The sequence below is a fragment of the Dipteris shenzhenensis genome, chromosome 1 (genome assembly GCF_047967505.1).
Source record: "Dipteris shenzhenensis isolate YYH24624 ecotype China chromosome 1, Dip_SZ_1.0, whole genome shotgun sequence".
Taxonomy (NCBI): Eukaryota; Viridiplantae; Streptophyta; class Polypodiopsida; order Gleicheniales; family Dipteridaceae; genus Dipteris; species Dipteris shenzhenensis.
The window spans coordinates 71,874,998-71,888,861 of record NC_141596.1 but is presented as its reverse complement, the minus strand read 5'-3'; positions in this window follow the sequence as shown (position 1 = coordinate 71,888,861).

Sequence of the window (13,864 nt, the reverse complement as noted above, 5' to 3'; positions counted from 1 at the left end):
CTTATCAAGAGCACCCTGCACACTGGGGGGCAGTGGTAGCTTTCACACAGATGGATCTTTCTCAAAGGCCCCCCTCACGGGGAAGGGTTTCCCTTTGATGAGGAGCCTTCACAGGGTCTGGTAGAGACTAGCAGGGGGCCTCATTCGTGCTCCGCTTAGATGCAAAGAGGAGTTTGAGCGTCAACCCCTTGTGTGGCACCCATAGATCCGAGATCTAGAGAGGCATATGCTCGAGCAGTGAACTCACATTGGTTAGGCACAATGGGACAATGGACCAGCCGGGTCTTTTGGTAGATGGAGCAGATTACCCATGGAGGCAAAGACAAGGCTTAGCGTTGTAGCACATCTGCGAGGGGTAAGGTGGCAGATGAGAGAGATGGACCTAGCCATCCCTGAGTCTTGGTAGGAGGGACTTCGCATATGAAGGGACAGTAGATGGTTGGGCCAGTTTTCTCAGATTGGTGTGCCCTTGATGATGATGATGTAGGACCGGGAGGCCTACTTCAGCCACTCACTGAGAGAGACCCTGAGATGGATGGGAGTCTTGATGGGATGCACTGGTAGATGATCAGAGTGGTGGGGCATTTGGGGAAGAAGTGGCACATTGACCCTCCTAGTATCTGAGAACAAGAAGATGCCCCCAGATGGCACCTCTGGCTTTGGGAGGGTAGACCCTTGAGGGAGGTCCACCAGTGGGATCCATGACAGTGGTTCTAGCCCTCCAGGGGCGGTCTTGCCGAGCAAGTAGACAAGGTTCCCTTCTTTTCCTACACCACACAGATTGGCAAGAGGCTTCAGATGGACTCTTTGATGTGGACCCCCTCGAGGGAGAGGCATTGGGTGACCCAGAGAGTGCCTTGGGATGTCCGTTCTAGGTTTTGGACACAGTTGTGGTCCAAGTTGCTGCCAAGGAAGATCTCATACTTCTTCTGGCTGACCGCCCACGGAGGCTTGCCCATCAGACCGTGGTTAGAGCAAATGCGGGTGGAGGGATAGTGCCATTTTTGCTCTATTCATTTCCTGGAGACGATCCCACACTGTCCTTGGAGCTGTCGTAGTGCAGCGAGAATCTGGATGGGAGCCCTTAGGATCATGACCCGTATGCAAAGTTTTCAGAGGGACTAAACCTGAGGGATGGTGGCCTGGTTGACTGAGGGAGGACATGCATTCCAAATTGATGAGATCTCCCTAGCTTACCAGATATAGGGTTTGAGCATTCAAAGGATAGCGCTCCATGAGGCAATCCCTCCTAATAGCCTAGTTCCTCCTCCATCAGAGGACAACGTTTGGGATGTGGTAGCCAGTATCACTGCATGGAACATTTGGGTGGCTTGTTACAGTCTCGTGATGGGTGAGCATCCAGTTCCACCCTCAGCTACCTTGGTCGCTATATGGCAAGATATCATCTACACCCTATGCTCCACTTGGAAGTGTGGGAGCCCAAGCTCTAGGGTGGCTATCAAGGCGTGCTCAATTCTGCAAGGCCTGGCCTGCAAAATTTTTCTACATCTTCACTCCACGAGGGATTCGTTGGTTGTATCTGGCTGTTAGCCCCAGTACGAAAGATCCCCTAGGCAGTGAGCTGGGTTTCTCTAGAATAGGCCGATCTTTTCTTTCAACCTTTTCTGATTTTTTGCCATACTCAGCACGTTCGAGGCTGTTGTTTTGTCTGAAGCCTTTCAAGCATTAATAGAAGGTTCCTCTCTTTGAGGGGAAAAAAAAACAATCCATATCCATGTCAAATGTCTGGAGTATTTGCTAGTTTTTATCATGATATGACTTCCTATTACTGGTCTTTGCCCAAAAGCTTTGATATCTTGTTAGCTCCTTTTAATCTTTAAGAAAAGAAATAAAAAAGAGATTGGAAAATCACATCCACAAACCCAGCAAACACATCATTCTCAGAAACAAGTCTTGTTTCATAAAAATGAGGTGGGGGAACAAGGGGAAGGGGGAACCTATTAATCTATTTGTACAACGTAGAGACTTGTAGCACATACCAAACTAGATCCGAGCAGGTAGCTATATTGAACTAGAATATATATAAATGAATTTAGTGCTTCCTAAAAATTGTTGAATCATATTTTCCATTTTGACTTAATTTTTAAAGTTAATTTAGAACATAGATTTATCTAAACTTGCAATTTGAGAAGAATTAATTATGATATCAAGAAGAGCACTATAATAGTAGAAATATTTGAAATACACTACAATATTTAATAAGAGTAACAATACATGAAAATTTATGTAGTATACTCAAAAGTGGTTATTATTGGATTTGTTTTAAATGGAGTTATATATCACTAAAAACATGACGTATTTAAAAGCATTTTTTGATAATAGTTCATACATAAAATATTTTTTGAGCTTTGGAAAAAATTAGTAATGCTTTGAAAACGAAAAAAATTGAGTAATATATGCTATGAATTAAGAGTCCTTCAATACTATGACTTTACTATAGTTTGAAATAGGAAGTCCCATGGGTTCCATTTTCATAGCATATTTTAGAAGGTAATATGATAGGCCTGTGTTGGTTATTTTTTGAATATTCATATGTGCTTGCCACAAGAGTAATATTCCTACATGGTATGGAATGACATTATGATATTCTAGGGATGGACAGAAGTAGATCCATCTTTGTGTGAGAGGATCTAAAGTAGGTTTAGTTTCTAAATGTATAGGATATGGAAATCCATATTTGCATTTTTGGTTTGTGCTTGAGTCAAATAGACTGCATGTTGGCCTACATGTGTGGATTTGTTTTCCCTTTACCATATAGTTAAGCTTTCTTTGAATTGAATTCTTTGGCCAGTTACTAAAATCATTCATGTAAGGGATATATGCATCTATCTAGTTTGATATGATCTCTATATCTTGTTCATCTACCCATAGCATTATGTGTGCATGCATAGATCCTCAATTTTGTACCTCATATCTTATGATGTGATGGTTGACTCTACCTAGTAGTCCTTTATCACATAGAATATATCTTGCTAAGAATTGTTGCAGTCTAACATGGAAGAGCACTGCAATTCAACTGGACAATCTCTCCATGTGAAGTTCTTATTGAATTATTTAGCAATGGTTTCTATTTGATCGATTTCACACCATCTCGTGGTTGATACCTCATCTGTAGTAAGTGTAAGGAATATATTGGGAAGGCGCCATGTGTCAACCATTGCCATTAGATCTTTTAAGTTTCTACGATACCATGAAGGAGATCTAGGAATAGAACTTGGTATTTGAACTTAAGAATACGTCTAATTATCTCTTGTTCAGATATTCTTGGATCTTGTTGTCTTTGTTGGTCAATATCTCTTTGTAGTACTATAGTTTGAGTAGAATTTGCTATTATAATAGATTGACGTATTTGGTACATCAATAACAAGTATGGTTTATAAAGAGTGAACACGGAGAACAATGTTGATATTCCCATTTTTAAATATACGTTGAAGAACCATCATGAGCACCATATCCGAAAGGATAGAGGAATGGGAATAATGCATACTCAAGTGTTAATTCATCACATTGTGACAGACCTTCCATAGATGTTATGAGCTGACGCTCAATAATTCTTGTTGAATCACGAAGTACAATTGTGCCGACTTCCTGCGATGTATGTTTTTTGAATTGATGAGTTGCAGGTAGCATGTTAATTTGTTCTAGTAATGACAAGTAGTTGTCCTCATGTGCAATTTTCATAAGATCAAATGGTGAGTCAGCAGAGTGTCTTTCAAGAATATCAGAAATAACTTCTCAAGAAAGAACACTTACTCCTAGTTTTGGATGTGGTCGTTCATACATTGTCAAGTATTTTTTAAATATGGGATTTGTTCTAGAGTTAAATGCTAGAACGTGTTTAGTTGTTGATAGTAATTTTGTTGAGTTAATACAAAATCTTTGTTGGCAATTCCAACATATTAGTGGATTATCCAACATTGATCTTCTTTGTAGTATACCTATTGCTAAAGATGTAATACCTTTAGAAACGTTTAGAGATATATCGATTATAGAAAGCATTTGCATTTGAAATATGTCTGTACCTAATACATTCTGTAAATAGTCTGGATCATAGGGAACCGAGTACAACTTTCTGAATGGCCTATCTATGCATGCTTTACAAGCCATTTTTTATCTATGTCCTAGGCCATTTTCTACATGCAAACTTATGAATGTATTGGATAAGTCATATGGTGTTATACTTGATTCTAGTAGTGATATTACTAATTTTAACTTTGTAAAAGAACCTGTGTTAAATTCTATTCTACCATAAAATACACAATATTGCATCTTCGAAATATATTGAGAAGTAATTTGGTTTCATTCTTTTAGAAATTTATCGATGAATAGCCATGAAGAGAAACTCGGTTGTAATTGTCTTTTCTTGTTTTCTATGCTAATGTAGGAAGCACGTTCTCTTCTTTTAACAAGTGACCTTTTCATATTTTTAAAGTAAATTATATGTTAAAGTAGAAGCACCTACTTTATTTTCCCGTTGTAGATCAAAGCGTTAAAAATGACTTTAAATTCACCAATTCAAATAATCTGCAAACAAAATATCAAGGTTGTTAACACTTTATATTTTTACCAATTTGATACCAATTGGAATATAGCATATAGGAATTTGAATGTAGCATATAGAATTTTGAATTTGGAACATGGTAAATAGCTCTTTCTTTTTGCACATAGGAGTTTCTGTGTAGCAATTTGAATTTGAGATATAGCACTTTGATTTTTTTACAAAGCATTTTGCATTAAGAGTTAGCACTTAATCATTGAGCAACTACCATTTTTGCATTTAGCATATAATGCTTTGTATCCAACACATAAACAAATAAACTTAACCACACATTTGTGTGCGGGGAGAGTCGGCACATTTCCTCTCCAAAAATTATAAGACCAAGGAACATGCCCTTCCTTGGGTTCATATCATTTTGCATTTTGCATTTACATATATTTTTTTGCATTTTTTTGGTAGCTATTTGAATTTGGGACATAGCGTTTTCATTTATCACTTTTTATTTTTACGGTAGCAATTTGAATTTAAGATAAAGCACTATGAATTTCGTACATAGCATTTTGCATTAAGAATTAGCACTCATCATTGAGCAAATAGCATTTTTGCATTTAGCATATAGCGCTTTGTATCCAACACATAAACAAATAAACTTAACCACACATTCGTGTGGGGGGAGAATCGGCACGGAACGTGCCCTTTGTTGGGTTCATATCATTTTAAACATAGTATTTTGCATATAGCATGTTGCAATTTGAGTTTGGGATATAGAACATAGCATTTTACATTTTGCACATGGTACTTTGTTTTTAGAAATGTATGAATTTGTGTTTTGTACATAGTATTTTGCATATAGCACATAGAATTTACTAACTAGTATTTTTGCATTTAGCACATAGCACTTTGTATCCAACACATAAACAAATAAACTTAACCACACATTCATGTGGGGGGAGAGTTGGCACATTTCCTCTCCAGAAATTATAAGACCAAGGAACATGCCCTTCCTTGGGTTCATATCATTTTGCATTTTGCACTTAGTATTTTGCATATAGCATGAACAATTTGAGTTTGGGATATAGAACATAGCACTTTGCATTTTGCACATGGTACTTTGTGTTTAGGAATGTATGATTTTGTATTTTGCACACAGTATTTTGTATATAGCATGTAGCAATTTGAGTTTGGGATATAGAACTTTGCATTTAGTATATAGTAATTCTCATTTAGGTATTAGTGTTAAAATGGCTAACATGCCATATCGACATCTTGGGTGGTTCTTGTTCTAGGTATATGTGCAGCGAGCTATATGGTGTGTTGACTTTGTATAGTTTTAAGCTTGCAGAAGAGGAGCTAGGAATGAGGGGGGGCTTTCCCACACCTAGGTTAGACGAGCACCAGAAGAGTGGGCTTGTGAGGAATGAAGGCTTCTGTCTTCTTGAAAGCTTGTATGATGAGATCCATTTGTTGAGGGATACGAAATCAGATTTTGGCAAGTACGGAGGAATTGTGAGTGGTCCAAGGTTGCAAAGAAGGTGCTTAAGGAGCTACAAACTAGAAACCCTTGTCATATACATATATTGGATGGGCACAATCAGATTGGCTTTGCAAGGAATTATGATTGCTATCCTAAAAGCTTGAATGAGGAAATCCTTGTTTAGTTCTTAGAGTGAGCGTGTGCATCAGTAGCGTGGATATCTGGATAATAGATTTTTGAGTAACCTTCTTGTCATGCTTTAGCTCACTTGAGTTGCCCTTGCCCTGTGCCTCACTGAACTCTTTGTTGTCTTGTTACTGCATGAACTATTTTGTCATTCTTGTCTTACATAGTCTATCTTGGTAACCTCGATGAGGAAAGGAGTACTCAAAAATGGTGAAATCATGGTAATGACTAAAAGAAACCCACTACCAGAACATCAAGACTCTACATTCAATCCCCTCCCAAGCGTAAAGATTCCAACCCAATCGAGAGACTGCCCTGTATACATTAAATATTGCAAAGTGACTCTGCTCATAGTTGATGCGAAGTTCAAAGGATGCTTTATGGGGATGTCAAGAAAACTCTTTGCAGAGAGTATAGACCTGCCAATGAAGAAAATGCAAGCTCACACTTTATGCCTTTTGTCGAAGATAGCATGGCCATAGCAATCGAGCAAGAATAAAGGGCAGCATAGGAAGCACAGCTTGTCACTGTTCAACTCCATTTGGAAGTAGTCGCTTAGTGGGGATAGCAACAACCCCCTCCATCATCAACGTATTGCACAACGTAGGCAAGGAAATCCTTTGGGCAGTTTGATGATCAAATAAGTGCATGAAACTGTGTTGGGGTAGGTTGCTTCTAGGAGCTCTTTGATTTAATCTATGAAGGATAAAGCATGGAGCCTTAGTGAAGGTTTTGGCACAGCGGATTGTTGGCCATTCCAACAAATAGCATCCCTAGCCATATTCAAACTGCTCTTTGGATTCCTCAATAGTTGAGGTAGAGTAGACACAAAGACAGATACAGAGACCTATGCTTTGGCTACCTCAATAGCTGAGATCCTCCAAATCTAGAGTTTATGTGACTAAGCTTGTTTTTCCCTCACCAATAGTGACCTCCATCAGATTCTCCGAGAAATACATGGTCAGATTTCAGATTGCAAGAAAGGGGTTGGAAAGGGATCCATTTGTTGGCACACTTTGGTCGACATGTATGGCAAATGTGGTTGCCTTGCAAACATAAGGGAAGAGATTGATAAGATTCTAGTTCAAAGTGTGGTCTTTGGAGGGCACTAATTGTGGGCCCATTTGTCAATATGTATGCAAAATGTGGCGTGCTTGCAACATCAAAAGAAGTGTGCGACAAGCTTAATTTTAGGGTATCCTGAACATGGGCTTGGTGACAAAGCACTGTGCTATTTCAAATAGATGCAAATGGATGGTGTTTCTTCAGATGCTGCCACATTTGTTTAAATCTTGAAAGCTTATGCTAGCATAGGAGCCATAGACAAGGGCTGAGAAATACATGGGACAATTTCCAAAAAGGGGCTGGATGCTGTGACATTTGCTTGAAGCTTGAAAGCTTGTGGCAATGTAGGAGCAATAGAAAAGGGCTGAGAAATACATGCTGAGATCATCAGGAAGGGGTGGGAAAGAGATCCTTTTCTTTGGAGCACCTTGGTCAATACGTATGCAAAATAGGACTTCCTTGCAGAAGCACAAGTACTCTTTGACAAGCTTCTAGTTCAAAATGTGGTCTCGTGCAATGTAAATAATTGCAGGATATGCAAATATGAAAGTGTTATGAATAGTTCCGACAGGAAGCTGTATATCTGAATGCTATATCCCAAGCCTATTTCAATTGGTGCCAAAGTTGGAACTCCCACCATACACTTAGGTATGTGGGATGGATGAGCATTGTTTACCAGTAAGTCTCTCTCCTTTTGCCTCACATCCTCATAAACACATGCCCCTCCTTCCGTAGAGAAGGTGGAAAGAAAAGGGATGATGAACAAAAGCAAGGACTAGTAGAGTGGAGAGAAAAGAGAGAGAGAGAGAGGGAGAGGGAGAGAGAGAGAGAGAGAGAGAGAGAGAGAGAGAGAGAGAGAGAATAGGGAACCAAATGAGGAGAGAGTCAAAGGGCGTGATTCGATAGACCTCACACTGGGTGGTTACTCACATGAGGACAGAGATATGTCCTCTCTTTATGACATGGGTGGATAAACCACTTGAGTGAAGGTAGCACTTGCTAGAAAGTGGTCCACATCATGAAGACTATAGAGTAGGAGGATAGACCCAGACAAGTCGAGCAACACTAGCATTGTATCATTGATTTTCTTCCTTGATGCTAGCTCTCATCAATCCTAAGCCATTGTCAGATGAGCTTTCCTGTCCCCTTAGCCGCCTAGTGGAGTTGGTCCCATAAATATCATACACAGGTCCATCTACTTAGATGGACAGTCAATCAATTGATAGCTAGCTAGGGGATGGAGTTTATGGTTTTCAATCTTATGAGTGACTATCGTGAGATTGAAACTGCACTATGTTGTGTTTTCAGAGGATGAGTTTGGGAATGTTCTTGGATTCATCTAGGTATATGTCTCAAATTCTAGTACTCGAACTTGACTTAGTTGGTTATTTGTATTCATTCGATCATTTCTTATAGCCGTTGTGGAGGGAAGCGAGTCTTTTGTGTGTTTCTGTGATATATATGGGACTCCAAAGCATAGTAGGTAAATTGTTATAGTTCGAGCGAGTGATACATGACCCCACTCCAATATTGTTTGTGTTTGTAGCACAATTTCAAATTTCTGGTCATTAAGAGCGAGCTTCTTTGGAAAACAGACCTGAGGTTAACTCTCAGCCCACAGTTAAGGCTGGCTATGGGGATCGGAAAAGGCCTCCCATTGGGGCCATGTACATTTCCCAAGGGCTGGGCAAAGACCAACACAAGGAGCAACATTGAGAGAGGAGGCTAATCCATTTATATGATTGTCCCAGCCTTAGGTCAGTTGGCAACAATGGGATTATAGTGTAGCTTTAGTGTATTATGATTGTTGTATGAGCGTTTAGCCTCTTTGATAGGGCATTAAGAGTGGAGATATAGCTTGGATGATGTGTTATGTTTCCAATATGATGGTATCTATATATGGAATGTTGCATAAGCTATCTCAAAGATGAGAAGTGAATGTGCTTAAGGCGTCTAATTGATAGTCTAATCTAATTGATAGTGTTGGTGCTGCTCCTTTCTGCACCTCAAAGGCTGCTCCAAATATGATATTATGAGGGCACAAGGCCCTCCCTTTAATAGGGTATGAGCCCTCCAAAATTGGCCGACCAGTAGGGGGATTTGTACTAACCCCCCCTGACCGACTTTATGCAACTAGCCCTATTTAAGGGCCCTTTGATGGCCCTCTTGAACTACTTCCAAGCCCCAAGGGCAGCCCTCATTGGGCTCCACCCATGGGCACATCAATGGCCAGGTGGCTGGCCCACCATAGTCTCCACCTCTACCCCTTTGCTGCACCTCGTTGCAGGGTCTCCTTCACGCCATGGAACTACTCTACCAACTGCAATATGGCCTGCTTACATCATCCATACCTCTATTGATGTCATCGCCATGTGGCAGCCCTATTTCTCCTATGCAATCAGGTCCTCTCTCCATGTGGACAGCATCTGGATCTCCTTCTGCAAGATCTTCCCTCCAGGAAGCCCTTCCATTGCCAGATATCTCTTCATATGTGCTGCTCACATGATAGTCATCATGCTGTCCATGTGGTAGCCCTTTCTTTTCACTCTTTTCAACAATATGTGATCTAGTGAGTCCCTTGAAAAACCAAAATTTATGCATGTGCATCCCTGGTCCTGAAATTGAGGACCCTAGAAGTAGAACCACCCCATGCTGCATGTGACTTTGGATGTCCTCATATAGTATCCGAGAATGGTGATACCTGCCCTCTCCATGCAGACGTCCTAGCGTAGTCAAACATATGTGGAGGGATGCACGACTGGTTATTCATCTGCTTGCCATAGGGGTTCTTGATTGTGTGAGCCACAATATGTATTCACCAGGTTTTAGACTCGATTGTGGATCCACCTTCCTATTTCTTTTGGTTAGTGGCTCACAATGGCCTCCCAATAGGTCCATCGCTAGAGTAGATGAGGAGGGATGACACATGCCACTTCTATACAATAGGAGTTGCTGAGGATCATTAAGAGGATGGCCGAGGATATGGTAGCCTGGCCAGGCAACATATCTTCTCTATAGTGATGGTTTCCCTTGCAAACCTGTGGATGCAGAGAAAACTACAAACCAGAGATTCAAATTTGTATGCCACCCTCACGAGTTTGGATGCAATACTATGTGATCCAATATGGATTGCTAGGGCCAGCTCTATGCTCACTGCAAGCATTCCAGGACAGATTTGGATGCCTATTTCTTGGAGTGATTAAACTTGGTGTGGGTGCTCCTAGAGTAGAGGCAACTCCCCTAAGGCCAACTTATCAGAGTTTAGAGAAGAAATGCTGCTAGTCGCTGGAAAATGCAAATTTCTGCAGGTCGAAATTTTCTCACAGCTCCTCCAAACAATCTCGAATCACCACCAGACTTCGGGAGCAACCTCAAGAGCTTAGGGCAAACAGATCAAGCCAAGAATACTGAATTTGGTGTAGGATTCTCTTTCTTGCACCTGAGAGAAAATCCCTTCAATGTTGACTCAATCCTCCACCATTTTAGGATTCTCATACATAGAAATGATAAGGGAAGCAAGGGCTATCCACTCCTACAAAAAGCCCCAAATTCTGAGCACCAAAAAAAGGGTGCAATAGGATGGCCGACCAACCTCGTTTTGGATGATAGCGGAGGACTGTTTGTTAGGCATCATGGGAGCTATGTGTACGGGCAGTATGGTTGCACAGTGGAATGACGAGCTATTGTATGCACAGTACGGACTGCACAGAGCCCTTGGTTGGATCATAGGTAGCACAATCATATGAAATTCATAGGCTAGCTGTGTGTGTGTGTGTGGGGGGGGGGGGGGGGTTGTGTGTGTACAGAGCAGCACACAAAGCAGTTCCATTTGGTGCTCTACAGGCTAAAAGCGTACGGACTATATGGACTGTGTGTATGCTAATATTAATTGCTGGCCAAATGGCTAGGTTGTATGGAATTGTAGGCAGATGGTATACCAAGTTGACTACCACTTGTGGCTGTACGTGCTGTATGTATAATCCTTTATAATACAGGACTTACAGCTTATACCTAGATAAATCCAGGAACATTCCCAAACTCATCCTCTAAAAACACAACATAGTGCAGTTTCAATCTCACGAGAGTCACTCATCAGATTGAGAACCATAAACTCCATCATGCATAGTAGGGACTAGCTACTATGACATCCCCACTGACGTCATCAGCGCCCAACAGTGGGTGTAGACCATAGTATAAAAGTATGCTCTCACACATATAAATCCACACACCCACACATACTTGAGCATCCATTTATACAAAGTCTTCGTACTGAGTTTCTGTCGGCACTTCGGAGGTAAAGGGCAAACTCAGCCATGACGAAGGCTAGCACTAAAGGAGAAGGCTAATCAAAAAGTAGTCCAAATCTCTTCATTCAAGCTACAACTGCTTGTGAAGTCTAAGCGATTTCATTTTAGTCTCTCCCAAACGAGCATCTAAATCTAAATCTAGCTGGTAGGACTTACAACTTACACAATCCTTGTACGAGAGCTGTCCGTGGCTGGCTATACGAATATGCATTGATGTGGTAGCATAGGAGTACCTTCTCCTTTGGTTGTGACTGGTTTGGATGGGCCTAGTTGGCTAGTAGCTCCCATGCTCATAGGGGTTCATGATTGTGTTTATAAACAGCTCGTGGGTTTGGATGCAATCCATTACCTTCCGGTTTACTGTCCTTCATTTCTTGATGCTTGGCATCCTGTTTTTGTCCTCTTTCTTGCTATCCTTGAAACCCAAATTCTCTCTTGCATCCAAGCATTGGTTGTCTTTGCATTCTCAATCAACTGAGTCATCGAACCAACCTTGGTTTTGATGCAATAGTCACACAACTCACTTGGTAATCCACAATACTACCTCTATATTTGCTCTTTCAAAGATACATGCCTATAAGAGATCAATGGTAGCAACACATCCCAAAACCTTTGAGTATAATCCTCAAGATTCTTGCTGTTTTTATATGACAAGTCAAGCCAATGTGAGAGTACTTCCATCTCAAAAGTTGGAGTAAGCTAGGTAGAGGAAAATACTTGTTTAAATTCCAGCCAAGTGGAAGAAGCATCTCCTTGAAGCATTAGGTTGGTATATCACCTGAGTGCATTGCCTTTCAAGAAAGTGGCAACCTTCCTCATCTTAGATGCTTACGTAAACAAACCACCCATCAAACTGTTGAAGACATGTGATGGCTTTGTACCTGTCTTGTACTCCATTATATGACTCAAACTTGACATGAGAACCACCATCCTTGAATTCCTTATAAACACTGGATGTTGGCTGTCCAAATGGTGGCTGTACATTTAGGCATGGAAGCAAGTACTGTGGGTTGCATACATGGCTCTAGTGTCCTTTGTATTGTTTCCATTGCATCTATGTCCCATGTCAGACCCAAAATTTGTGGATTCTGTCTGGTTTGAGCCTGGCAATGCTTCAGCGGAGGCATGTCCTGCACAGATGTCAAGTCCTTTTTGTGATGAGCTGAGCTCGATGCTTGATATACGACAAAGCTATGGACCCTTAGTGTTGGATGCCCTCTGCATGGCTAATGCGGTCATTATATTCTTGGAAGCTTGCATTGAATGCCCTCTGCATGGCTAATGCAGTCATTATATTCTTGGAAGCTTGCATTGAATGCCCTCTACATGGCTAATGCAGTCAATCAGTCCAAAACTTCATTAAATAGGATTTCTCCTCATCAAAGACAAATCCTTGCACAGAGGAGAGCTTTTCCTTATTGCTCATTTCTGATTCCATGAGCACTCCATTCTCTGAGATTGGCTTACCACCTCCTAACATAACTTTTGTAAGCACAGATCCAACAAAAGGGAATCCTCGCTCCACTGAAGCAATTTATGTAATAGGCAAGGGTGAATTGGCCATCAAGCTCTCCACACATTGTGAGATTTTGTTCTGAGTCCATTCCTCAATTTTCTTGACGATCAACAAATGAAACATGGCCAACATGATAGCTGCTATGTGGGCACCAGGGACTGCACAAAAGATTGGCAGATGATTGCAACTTTACAGGAGTACCTTGGGGCAGTGAAAGACATCAATGCAAAGCTATCAGGTTCATGTTAGAGGTTTGCAAGTAGATTGCAGCACCCAGGGTATGTTGGGAGCTACAAAGGTAGCAAAGCAGAGATGTCTATTCCAGGCAACACTAGCATTGTATCATTGATTTTCTTCCTTGATGCTAGCTCTCACCCAATCCTGAGCCATTGTTAGATGAGCTTTCCTCTCCCCTTAGCCGCCTAGTGGAGTTGATCCCATAGATATCATACACAGGTCCATCTACTTAGATAGACAGTCAATCGATTGATAGCTAGCTAGGGGACTCTTCTTGGTGTTTGCTTCATCTTTTGGGTGCTATTGTAGCGATATCATGAGCATCAGTCTTGGCAAGGGCTAGTACAGGGGAGAGATCAATGTGCCCAAGCCCATGTGAACCAACTTCCCAAGGAAGAGACTATGGATGTGGGCTAGGATGAGGACCAACACTACTTGCTGCTATGTGCAAAAGTACTGCTCATGAAAAGGAAAAACTCCCCTTTAATAACGGAGAGGGCTGAGAATCTGCTTGACTAGTATGTTGGGAGGCCAATTGGCCTCATTTGGAGGGCTTACTG